General features: G+C 42.2%; 1 protein-coding gene across 5 annotated transcripts in view; it reads left to right on the forward strand.

The window, feature by feature from the left end:
* xrcc5 (X-ray repair complementing defective repair in Chinese hamster cells 5) overlaps positions 1-12755 on the forward strand; it is a 187822-nt gene that overhangs the window by 67505 nt on the left and 107562 nt on the right. The gene's annotated exons all lie outside the window — the stretch shown is intronic.

Raw genomic sequence — 12755 nt, forward strand, 5'->3', positions numbered from 1 at the left:
GAGGAAACCAGACATAGTTTAGGTAATAGCTCAACATTTAAAATTGGAAGCAATACCAGAGAGACAACATTCTCCAGGAGGTGAGCCAATTGAGTTAGCTAAGATCCAGTTGTGAATGAAGCAACCCGAACATGAAAAGGAACCAAAAAAACTTAAATTCGAGGCAGAAGATAAAGAAAAGGAAAGAGAAAGAGAGGAAAAAGAAAAAGAGACACCATTTGAAAGGGAACAAGCAGAAATGCAGGAGAGAGAAAGGGAACAAAATAAGAAAAGAGAACATGATCTCCAGAGGGAGAAGATAGCAATGAAAGAGAGAAGGAACGAGAATGTGCAGGGGTATGAGAAAAAGGCAGGGCAATGGCAATAGGAGTAGGTCATTGTCCTCATTTGGAGAGCTGTTGCAGACACTATGGGCCAAATGGTGCCCATCTGTGCCGTTAAGATTCCGAGAAAGGCAATACCGGCTTAAAAGGCTGGACTTTAAAAAAGAGGCCTCAGATACTGAGAAAGGTTCAGATGATGAAATAAATCTTCAACACAAAGTCCAGTAGGGAGATGTTTAAATTTGTGCAAGCCTTCCCAAAGTTTAAGGAATGGGATGTAGAGGCATTCTTTATTTCATTTGAAAAGGTAGCTAAGCAAATGAAATGGCCGAAAGGAATCTGGACGTTGCTCTTACAGAGTAGGTTGGTGGGTAGAGCTCATGAATTATATACATCGCTGTTAGAAGAGGTATCTGTGGATTTGACCATTGGATACAGGCATTGAAAGTAGAGACAACATATGAAGCCCTTGGAGAAACATAGAAAATAGGAGCAGGAGTAGGTCATTTGGCCCTTTGAGCCTGCTCTGCCATTGAGTATGATCATGACTGGTTCTCTATCTCAACGCCGTACTCCAGCGCTCTCTCCGTACCCCTTGATGCCTTTAGAGTCCAGAAATCTAAATATTTCCTTCTTAAATATATCCAGTGACTTGGCCTCCACAGCCTTCTGTGGTAGAAAATTCCATAGGTTCACTGTACTGAGTGAAGAAGTTTCTCCTCATTTTAGTCCTAAATGGTCTACCCTGTATCCTGAGACTATGACCCCTTATTCTAGATCCCCTAGCCAGAGGAAATATCATCCCTACATCCAGTCTGTCCATCCCTGTCAGAATTTTATATATTTCAATGAGATCTCTCGTTCTTCTAAACATCAGTGAATACAGGCCTAGTCAGCCCAACCCCTCCTCGTACGACAATCCTACCATCCCAGGAATCAGTCTGGTGAACCTTCACTGCACTCCTGGATGGCAAGTATAACCTTTCTTAGGTAAGGAGACCAAAACTGCACAAAATACTCCAGGTGTGGTCTCACCAAGGCCCTGTACAGCTGCAGTGAGACATCCTTGCTCCTGTACTCAAGTCCTCTCGCAATGAAGGCCAACATACCATTTGCCTTCTTAACTACTTGCTGCACCTGCATTCTTGCTTTCAATGATTAGTGTACAAGGACACCCAGGTCCCTTTGTACATCAACATTTCCCAATCTATCACCATTTAAATAATACTCTGCCATTCTGTTTTGCCTATCAAAGTGGATAACTTTACACTTATCCACATTATGCTGTATCTGCCATGTATTTGCCCACTCATGTTTTAGTTATGAGGAGAAATTGGATAGACTGGGGTTATTTTCCCTTGAGCAGAGGAGATTGAGGTGGGGGGGGCATGATTGAGGTGTATAAAATTATGAGGGGCATAGATAGGGTAGACAGGAAGGAACTTTTCCCCTTGGTGGAGGGATCAATAACCACGGGGCACAGATTTAAGGTAAGGGGCAGGAGGTTTAGAGGGGATGTGAGAAAGAATTTTTTCACCCAGAGGGTGGTGAGAATCTGGAACACACTGCCTGAAAGAGTGGTAGAGGCAGAAACCCTCATAACATTTAAGAAGAATTTGGATGTGCACTTGTGATTCCATGGCATACAAGGCTATGGGCCTAGTGCTGGAAAGTGGGATTAGAATAGTTGACTGGTGCAGACTTGATGGGCCAAAGGGCCTTTTTCTGTGCTGTAGGCCTCTACGACTCTATGACTCATTCAACTTATCTAAATCGCCTTGAAGCCTCTTAACACCTACCTCATCACTCACATTCCCACCAAGATTTGTGTTGTCAGCAAACTTGGAACTATTACATTTGGTTCCTTCATCCAAATCATTGATATATATTGTGAATAACTGGGGCCCAAGCGCTGATCCCTGCCCTACCCAACTAGTCATCGCCTGCCACTCCGATAAAGACCATTTATTCCTACTCTCTGTTTCCTGTCTGCCAACCAATTCTCAATCCATACCAGTATATTACTCCCAATCCCATGTGCTTTAATTTTACACACTAACCTCTTATGTGGGACTTTATCAAAAGCTTTCTGAAAATCCAAATACACCACATCCAGTGGTTCTTCCTTATCTATTCTGCTAATTACATCTTCAAAGAACTCCAATAGCTTTGTCAATCATGGTTTTCCTTTCACAAATCCATGTTGAGTTTGTCTAATCCCGTTGATATTTTCTAAGTGACCTCTAATCACATCCTTTATAATACACTGTAGCATTTTCCCTACTACTGAGGTTAGGCTAACCGGTCTGTAGTTCGCTGTTTTCTCCTTCCCTCCTTTTTGAAATAGTGGGGTTACATTTGCCACCCTCCAATCTGCCAGGACTGTTACAGAATCTACAGAATTTTGGAAGATGACAGCCAATGTATCCACTATTTCCATGGCTGCCTCCTTTAGTACCCTGAGATGTAGATTATCAGGTTCTAGGGATTTATTGACTTTCAGTTCCATTAATTTCTCCAGCACTTTTGTTTTAGTAATACTAATTTCCTTCAATTCCTCCTTCTCACTTGGTTCCCTAGTATTTCTGGGAAGCTATTTGTGCTTTCCTCCGTGTATACAGAACTAAAGTAGTTATTTAATTGCTGTGCCATTTCCTTGTTTTCTATTAAAAATTCTCCCGTTTCAGACTGTAAGGGACCTACATTTGTCTTCACTAATCTTTTTCTTTCCACATATGTGATAAATAAAAGGTAAAGCTGAAGCACTTGCTACAATGTTCAGCCAGAAGTGCCGAGTGGATAATCCATCTCGGCCTCCTCTGGAGGTTGCCAGTATCACAGAGGCCAGTCTTCAGCCAATTCGATTCACTCCATGTGATATCAAGAAAAGGCACTGGATAGTGCAAAAGCTATGAGCCCTGACAATATTCTGGCAATAGTACTGAAGATTTGTGCTCCAGAACTTGGTGCGCCCCTAATCAAGCTGTACGAGTACAGCTACAACACTGGCATCTACCCGGCTACGTGGAAAATTGGCCAGGTATGTTCTGTTCACAAAAAGCAGCACAAATCCAACCTGGCCAATTACAACCCATCAGTCTACTCTCCATCATCAGTAAAGTAATGGAAGTGGCCATCGACAGTGCTATCAAGCGGCACTTGCATAGCAATAACCTGCTCACTGGTGCCCAGTTTGGGTTCCACCAGGACCACTTAGCACCTGACCTCATTACAGCCTTTGTTCAAACATGGACAAAAGAGCTGAACTCCTGAGGTGAGATGAGGTGAGAGTGACTGCCCTTGACATCAAGGCTGCATTTGACCAAGTGTGGCATCAAGGAGCCCTAGGAAAACTGGTGTCACTGGGAATCAGGAGGAAAACTCTCCACTGGTTGGAGACATACCTAGCACAAAAGGAAGATGGTTGTGGTTGTTGGAGGTCAGTCATCCCAGCTCCAGGACATCACTGCAAGAGTTCCTCAGGGTAGTGTCCTAGGCCCAAACATCTTCAGCTGCTTCATCAATGACCTTTCTTCCATCATAAGGTCAGAGTGGGGATGTTCGCTGATGATTGCGCAATGTTCTGCACCATTCGCGACTCCACAGATACTGAAGCAGTCCATGTCCAAATGCAGCAGGACCTGGACAATTTTCAGGCTTGGGCTGACAAATGGCAAGTAACGTTTACGTCACACAAGTGGCAGGCAATGACCATCCCCAACAAGAGAGAATTCAACCTTCGCCCCTTGATGTTCAATGGCATTACCATCACTGAATCCCCCACTATCAATATCCTAGGGGTTACCATTGACCAGAAACTGAACTGGACTAGCCATAGACTGTGGCTAGAAGAGCATTTCAGAGGCTAGGAATCGTGCAATGAGTAACTCACCTCCTGACTCCCCAAAGTCTGTCCAGCATCTACAAGGTTCAGGTCAGGAATGGGATGGCATACTCCACACTTGCCTGGATGAGTGCAGCTCCCACATCACTCAAGAAGCTTGACACCATCCAGGACAAAGCAGCCAACTTGATTGGCAGCATGTCTACAAACATTCACTCCCTCCACCACTGACGCACGGTAGCAGCAGTGTGTACCATCTACACGATGCACTGCCAGAATTCACCAAGGCTCCTTCGACAGCATCTTCCAAATACACGACCACTATGATCTAGAAGGACAAGGGCAGCAAATATATGGGAGCACCACCACCTAGAAGCTCCCCTCCAAGTCACTCGCCATCCTGACTTAGAAATATATCACTGTTCCTTCACTGTCGCTGGGTCAAAATCCTGGAACTCCCTTCCTAACAGCACTGTGGGTGTACCTACATGGACTGCAACGGTTCATGAAGCAGCTCATCACCACCTTCTCAAGGGCAACTAGGGATGGGCAATGTCTACATCCCGTAAGCAAATATTAAAAAAAAGCTTTTACAGTCTGCTTTTACGTCCCTTGCAAGTTTACTCTCATATCCTATTTTAGCCCTCTTAATCAATCTCTTGGTCCTCCTTTGCTGAATTCTAAACTGCTGCCAATCCTCAGGCTTGCTACTTTTTCTGGTAACTTTATATGACTCTTAGCACATTGAGGATTATTTAGCAAATGTTGTCCAATCGCAGAATCACATCTAATATTGAATGCTGTATTTTGAGTTTTGCAACTCAGACACACACAGCCAAACAAAGGAGAAACAGATAGTCTCTCTGCAAAAATGGGCTTTGGATGATGGACATTATAAAAAAAGGATGAAGTCCACAGGGTCTCGATGCTGTCGACCTGGAGTTCCCTCGTGTGAAGACGGGCCACTGGTCCCCCCAGTGGATGTCTGGAAGTTCTCACCAACTGGCCTTAGCTTTGCAGGTCCAAATTCAGACGAGTTACAGTGTTCTCTGACTACAGGTTGATAGCCACATGCAATTTTAGGCAAGGTAGAGAGAGGGTGCCAGTTAGGGTAGGCTTCCTTCCTCAGCTTTTTCCCAACAAAACTGCCTTCCAAACAAGCAGCTTCACAACTTAAGTCTTTTCCTCTCTCCCATGTGATTTCAGCAAGTTTTTTTCCCCTCCATCAATTAAAGTGATTGCAGTTCAAAACAAACAGCCAGATCTCCCTCGAGTACCATAAAAGTCAGGTGATTTCTTTGAAGAAGCCTGCTTGCTGACAGTTCCAAGGTGAATTTATGACCTTTTAAAAAAAATCCCAGGTTAGCATCCTAATGTCCAGATATGCGATGTCCTTCTATTTTGTAAAAGAAAATTCAGTCCTGAGAAATCTGACCGTAAAAGATGAAACACCATTTCCAAATGCGTTTAATCGCAAAGTATGCGGAAACATCGAAAATAGGAGCAGGAGTAGGCCATTTGGCCCTTCAAGCCTGCTCCACCATTCATTATGATCACGGCTGATCTTCCAACTCAATAGCCTGCTCCCGCTTTCTTCCCATATCTTATGATCCCTTTCGCCCCAAAAGCTATATCTAATTCTTCTTGAAAACGTACAATGTATTGGCCTCAACCACTTTCTGTGGTAGCGAATTCCACATGCTCACCACTCTCTGGGTGAAGAAATTTCTCCTCATCTCAGTCCTAAATGGTCTACCCCGTATCCTCAGACTATGACCCCTGGTTCTAGACTCCCCCACCATTGGGAACATACTTCCCGCATCTACCCTGTCTAGTCTTGTTAGAATTTTATGTGTTTCTATGAGATCCCCCCTCATTCTTCTGAACTCCAGTGAATATAATCCTAACCGACTCAATCTCTCCTCATATGTCAGTCCCGGCATCCCAGGAATCAGTCTAGTAAATCTTCGCTGCACACCCTCTATAGCAAGAACATCCTTCCTCAGATAAGGAGAATATTGCACACAGTATTCCAGGTGTGGTCTCACCAAGGCCCTGTATAATTGCAGCAAGACATCCCTGCTCCTGTACTTGAATCCTCTGGCTATGAAGGCCAACATACCATTTGCCTTCTTTACTACCTCCTGCACCTACATGCTTACCTTCAGCGACTGGTGTATGAGGACACCCAGGTCTCGTTGCACAATCCCCTCTCTCAATTTATAACCATTCAGATGATAATCTGCCTTCCTGTTTTTGCTATCAAAGTGTATAACCTCACATTTATCCACATTATACTGTATCTGCCATGCATTTGCTCACTCACTCAGCTTGTCCAAATCACACTGAAGCATCTCTGCATCCTCCTCACAGCTCACCTTCCCACCCAGCTTTGGTGTCATCTGCAAATTTGGAAATACTACATTTAGTTCCCTCATCTAAATCATTGACATGTATTGTGAATAGCTGGGGTCCCAAAGCTGATCCCTGCGGTATCCCACTATTCACTGCCTGCCATTCAGAAAAAGACCCGTTTATTCCTACTGTTTGTTTCCTGTCTGCCAACCAGTTTTCTATCCATCTTAATACACTACCCCCCCAATCCCACGCACTTTAGTTTTACAGGCTAATCTCTTATGTGGGACTTTGCCGAAAGCCTTCTGAAAGTCCAAATAAACCACATCCGCTGGCTCCCCCTCATCAACTCTACTAGTTACATTCTCGAAAAATTCCAATAGATTTGTCAAGCATGATTTCCCTTTCGTAAATCCATGCTGACTCTGTCCGATTCTGCCACCATTGTGCTGAAGTTTGGCACAAATTTACGATGGAAACCGCACATCCCTAAAAATCTCATAATTTCCTGTTTAGTTTTAGGGACAGGGAATTCCATCAAAACCTGTACCTTCACTGTTCTTGGCAAGACTTGTCCCTGCCCTACAATAAGCCCTAAATAAGCTACTTGTGCTTTTGCGAACTCACTTTTTGCAAGGTTTATTACTATATCTCAGTCACTAGAAGCATTTAAAATTGATAAGGAGATGGTATTGGATAAGCTGAACGTACTTAAAGTTGATAAGGCACTGGGACCAGATGAGATGCATTCAAGAATATAGAACGAAGTAAGAGAGGAAATTGCAGAAGCATTTGCAATAATCTTTCAAAGTTCCCTGGATTTGGGGAGGTGCAGGAGGACTGGAGAATTGCAAACATGACACCCTTGTTCAAAAAAGGTTGTAAAGATCTTCCCTGCAATTACAGACCAGTCAGTTTAACTTTGGTGATGGGGAAACTTCTCGAAACAATTATTTGGGATAAAATTAATTGTCACATGGAAAAAGTGGATTGATTCGGAAGAGTCAGCATGGATTTGTTAAAGGAAAATTCTGTCTAACTATCTTGCTGGAGCTTTTTGAAGAGGTAACAGAGATGGTTGATGAGGGCAAGGCCGTTGATGTTGTTAATACGGACGTCCAAAAGGCATTCAGTACAGTGCCAAGCAACAGACTTGAGGAAAGTTATAGCTCATGGAATAAAAGGGACAGTAGCAACGTGGATACAAAATTGACTGAGGGATAGGAAACAGAGAGTAATGGTTAATGGGTATTTTTTGGGCTGGAAGAAGGTTTGTAGTTCCCCAGGGGTTGGTATTGGGACTCTTGGTTTTCCTGATGCGTGTGTGTGTATGTATATATATATATATATATATATATATGTATATAAATTATCTCGATCTTGGTGTGCAGGGCACAATTTCAAAGTTTGCGAGAGAATTGTAAACTGTGAGAAGGACAGTGTCAAACTTCAAAAGAACATTGACACATTGGTGGAGTGGGCATATGGTAGGCAGATGAAGTTCAATGCGGAGAAGTGTGAGGTGATGCACTTTGGTACAAAGAGCATGGAGAGACGGTGTAAAATGAAGGATGCTATTCTAAAGGGTGTGCGGGAGCAGAGAGACCTGGATGTATATGTACATAAGTCATTAAAGGTGGCAGGACAGGTAGAGAGATCTGTTACTAATGCATACAGTATTCTAGGCTTCATTAATAGGGGCATAGAGTACAAGAGCAGGGAGGTTATGATGAGCCTATATAAGACACTGGTTAGACCTCAGCTAGAGTATTGTGTATAGTTCTGGATGCCAAACTATAGGAAGGATGTGAATGCATTGGAGAGAGTGCAGAAAAGGTTTACAAGAATGGTTCCAGGGATGAAACACTTCAGTTATGAGGAAAGATTGGAGAAGTTGGGACTGTTTTCCTTGGAGAGGAGAATGCTGAGAGGAGACTTGATAGAAGTTTTCAAAATCATGAGGGGCCTGGACAGAGTAGATAGGGAGAAACTGTTCCCACTCATAAACAGATCGAGAACCAGAGCGCACCATTTTAAAGTGTTTTGCAAAAGAAACAAATGTGAGATGAGAAAAAACTTTTACACACAGCGAGTAGTTAGGGTTTGGAATACACTGCCTGGAAGTGTGACGGAGGCAGGTTCAATTGAGGCATTCAAGAGGGTATCGGATGATTATTCAAAAAGAAGCAATGTGCAGAGTTATGGGAAAAAGGCAGGAGATTGGCACTAAGTTAAAATGCTCAGAGAGCTGGTGCATACATGATGGGCTGAATGGTCTCCTACACCATAACAATTCTGTGATCTGTTAACTGTAATTGTTTAAATAAGGCTTCCAATTTTTTTAAATGGTCTTTCCATGTGTTTCTGTGAACCAATACATTATCCAAGTAAAACCACACAGTTAGGAACATTAGTGATCACCTGATTCATTAGTCTTTGGAATGTGGCTGGAGCATTTTTTCGTCCAAATGGCATTACTCGGCATTGGTATGGCCCATTTGGTGTGACAAAAGCCGATATCTCCTTTGCTCACAATGTTAAAGATACTTGCCAGTATCTTTTCAACAAATCTATCTTAGTAAGGAACATGGCACTGCCAACCCTGTCAATGTAATCTGCTAGATGAGGGATTGGGTAGGAATCCGTTTTAGTTACCGCAATAACCTCTCTATAGTCTATGCAGAATCTGCTGGACCCGTCAGGTTTCGGCTCTAACATAACTGGAGAACACCAACAGCTTTGACTAGGCTTAATTAGATGATTTTCTAATATATATTGAATTTCTGCTATCATTTGTGCTTATTTCTCTGGACTTAAAGGATGTTGCTTCATAGGAGAAAATTCCCCTACATTCACAATGTGTGGCTAAAGTTTCAGACCCTAGTTTAACCCTACAGATTCCTTTAAATTCTGCAAGTGACCTCACTAGATCCTCTCGTCGTTCTACCTCTAAGTATCCAATTATGGTATCTAACTGTCCTAATATTTCAGTGTCAGCTAATTGGATAGTAGGAGATTCAATTTGTAAACTAAGTCTCCTTCTACCTCACTCTCACTGTTTCTTTCATCCTCCATTATGCTTACAACCTGATATAACCGCTCTTTCCTATCTTCCTCCCTACGATGGTATCGTTTTAACATATTCATGTGACACAGCCGATTCTTTTTCCTACAATCTAGGGTATTTATCAGATAATTTACTTTACTAATCCTCCTAATTACCTTGCATGGACCACTGAGCTGTGCTTTCAAAGGTTCCCCCTGTAATGGCAATAATACTAACACTTCATTCCTTGGTTGTAATGTTCGGGTATAGCTTGCTTATCTGCCCATTCTTTCATCTTTGTTTGAGAAACTTTAAGATATTCTTGAGCCACTTTGCAGGCTCCCATGAGCCATTCCAAGAACACGGACACATAATCTAACATACAGGATTCGTCCTTCTCTCCCAAAAGCTTTTCTTTGATTCATTTCAAACTACCTAAAAAAGTTAAAGTTAGTATCAAAATTAAAGAAAAAGCCTATAATTGTGCAAAGACAGGTAGCAGGTCAGAAGATTGGACAGAATATAAGGAACAGCAAAGAATGACTAAAAGACTAAGGAGGGAAAAATTAAAGTATGAGAGAATGCCAGCCAGATATATAAAAACAGATAGTAAGAGTTTTTATAAATATTTAAAAAGAAACAAGTTAACAAAGTAAGTGTTGGTCCAACAGAAAGTGAGTCTGGAGAATTGATAATGGAAATCAAGGAGATTGCAGGTGAATTGAACAGGTATTTTGCATCAGTTTGCACTATAGAGGATACAACATCCCAGAAGCAGCTATAAACCAGGAAATGGAAATGGGGGAGGAAGTCTGGAAAATTACAGTCACCAGACAAGTGGTACTGAGTAAATTGTTGGAGCTGCGGGCTGACAAGAGCCTAGGTCCTTATGGACTTCAACCTAGGGTCTTAAAAGAAGTTTTTAGTGAAATAGTTGATGCATTGATTTTAATTTTCCAAAATTCCCTAGATTTGGAAAAGGTCCCATTGTCCATTTTGGCAGGAAGAATAAAAGAGATGCATATTATCTAAATGGTGAGAGATTGCAGAGCTCTGAGATGCAGGGGGACCTGGGTGTCCTAGTGCATGAATCACAAAAGGCTGGTATGCAGGTACAGCAAGTAATTAGGAAAGCTAATAGAACATTATCATTTATTGCGAGGGGAATTGAATACAAAAGTAGGGAGGTTATGCTTCAGTTATACAGGACACTAGTGAGACCACCTCTGGAATACTGTGTACAGTATAGGTCACCTTATTTAAGGAAGGATGTAAATGTGTTGGAAGCAGTTCAGAGAAGGTTTACCAGACTAATACTTGGAATGGGTGGGCTTGTCTTATGAGGAAAGGTTAGACAGACTAGGCTTGTATCTGCTGAAGCTTAGAATAGTAAGAGGTGACTTGATTGAAACATATAAGATCCTGAGGGGTCTTGACTGGATGGATGTGGAAAGGATGTTTCCTCCTGTGGGGAAGAATCTAGAACTTGTTTCGTTGGTTGTAATGGGTCCACACAGTGAGATTCCACAGGATGAACTTTGTCCTGTAATTTCTGTTGGAAGTTTTCAGAACTGTAACCAACTTGCAAATCATATGAACTGTAGCAGCCATGCTTTTTGGTCCAGCAAAGTCCATTTTCATATAAGCAGAAAGTAAGGTTTGATCTACACGCTTTATGATCTCACGTCTTATAGGCATGACACTAGCAAGGTCAATCCTAACCATTTTTAAGTTTCACTTTTTGTCAAGTGCATGTTACCCCACGGAGAATGATTATCTATATAACATTCAGTGGCAAGTTATTTTCAGGATGCCCTTTGTATACAATTCCCCCTAAACCCATATTTTTCCCTTAAAACATCATAAGGAAGAACTTTTTTATGCAGAGGGTAGTGGGTGTCTGGAATTCGCTGCCCAAGTTGGTGGTAGAGGCAGAAACTCTAAACTCTTTCAAAAAGTGCCTGGATCTGCACCTTAAGTGCTGTAAGCTGCAGGACTATGGGCCGGGTGCAGGAAGGTGGGATTAGAAAGGGCACCTGGGTGTCCTCGGGCCGGCATGGAGAAGATGGGCTGAATGGCTTCCTTCTGTGCTGTAACTTTTCTATGGTTCTACCTAGGGGTTACTGTTTAAAAATAAGGGGTCGTCCATTTAATACACAGATGAAACATCATTTTTTCACTGAGGGTTGTGAGTCTTTGGAACTCTCTTCCTGAAAAGGTGGTGGAAGCCGAGCCTGAATATTTTTAAGGCAGAGATAAATAGATTCTTGGTAAGTAAAAGGATGATAGGTTATCAGGGGTAAGTGGGATGTAGATTTGAGGTTACTATCAGATCAGCCATGATCTTATTAAATGCGGAGCAAGCTCGAGGGGCTGAATGGTCCACTCCTTGTTCGTGTGTTCACGTCAGTAAATTAATTCAAAAGGGCTAAAACCATTAGATTCATTTGGTGAATCTCGGCAGCAAATAAAGAATTATTCATGACAATGTGCTTTAATCATTGTTTTGGGAGTTTGATGGTACCTCTCTAAAGCTCTCTGTGTTTGTGGGTGATATGCTGTGGACTTTAACTGTTTTATACCCAAACTACTCATTATGTTCTGAAAGATTTTAGACATAAAATTGGGACCTTGATCTGACTGGATCTCCACAAGCAATCCATATTGAGTAAAAAAATTGGGCCAACTTCTCTACCACCACTTTAGCTGTAATTGTCTTAAACCGATGTCCTCTGGAAATTGAGTTGTCATATCTATAATAGTAAGCATATACTGGAGTCCTGCTATCATTTTTGATAATGGTCCCACACAGTCCACTAACACCCTGCTGAATGGTTCCTCAAAAACTGATATGGGAACTAAGGGTGCTGTTTGATTGTATGTTGTGGTTTTCCTACCATCTGGCACGTGTGGCACATTGTACAAAACTGCACTATGTCCTTATGAAGACCTGGCCAGTAAAACTGCCAGTTTATTTGCGCTTGAGTTTTCCGTATTCCTACATGTCCTGCCATTGGAATTTCATGTGCTATCCGTAATATCTCTTTACGATATTTGGGCAGTACCACTACCTGTTGAACAAGCGCCCACTCCTCATCTACAGGTTTGAGGAGGTCTCCGCTTTCTCATTAGAATTCCATTTTTAATGTAATAAAATTCTGGAACTTTCTCAATTTCAGCTTCAGTT

The sequence above is a fragment of the Carcharodon carcharias genome, chromosome 12 (genome assembly GCF_017639515.1).
Source record: "Carcharodon carcharias isolate sCarCar2 chromosome 12, sCarCar2.pri, whole genome shotgun sequence".
NCBI lineage: Eukaryota > Metazoa > Chordata > Chondrichthyes > Lamniformes > Lamnidae > Carcharodon > Carcharodon carcharias.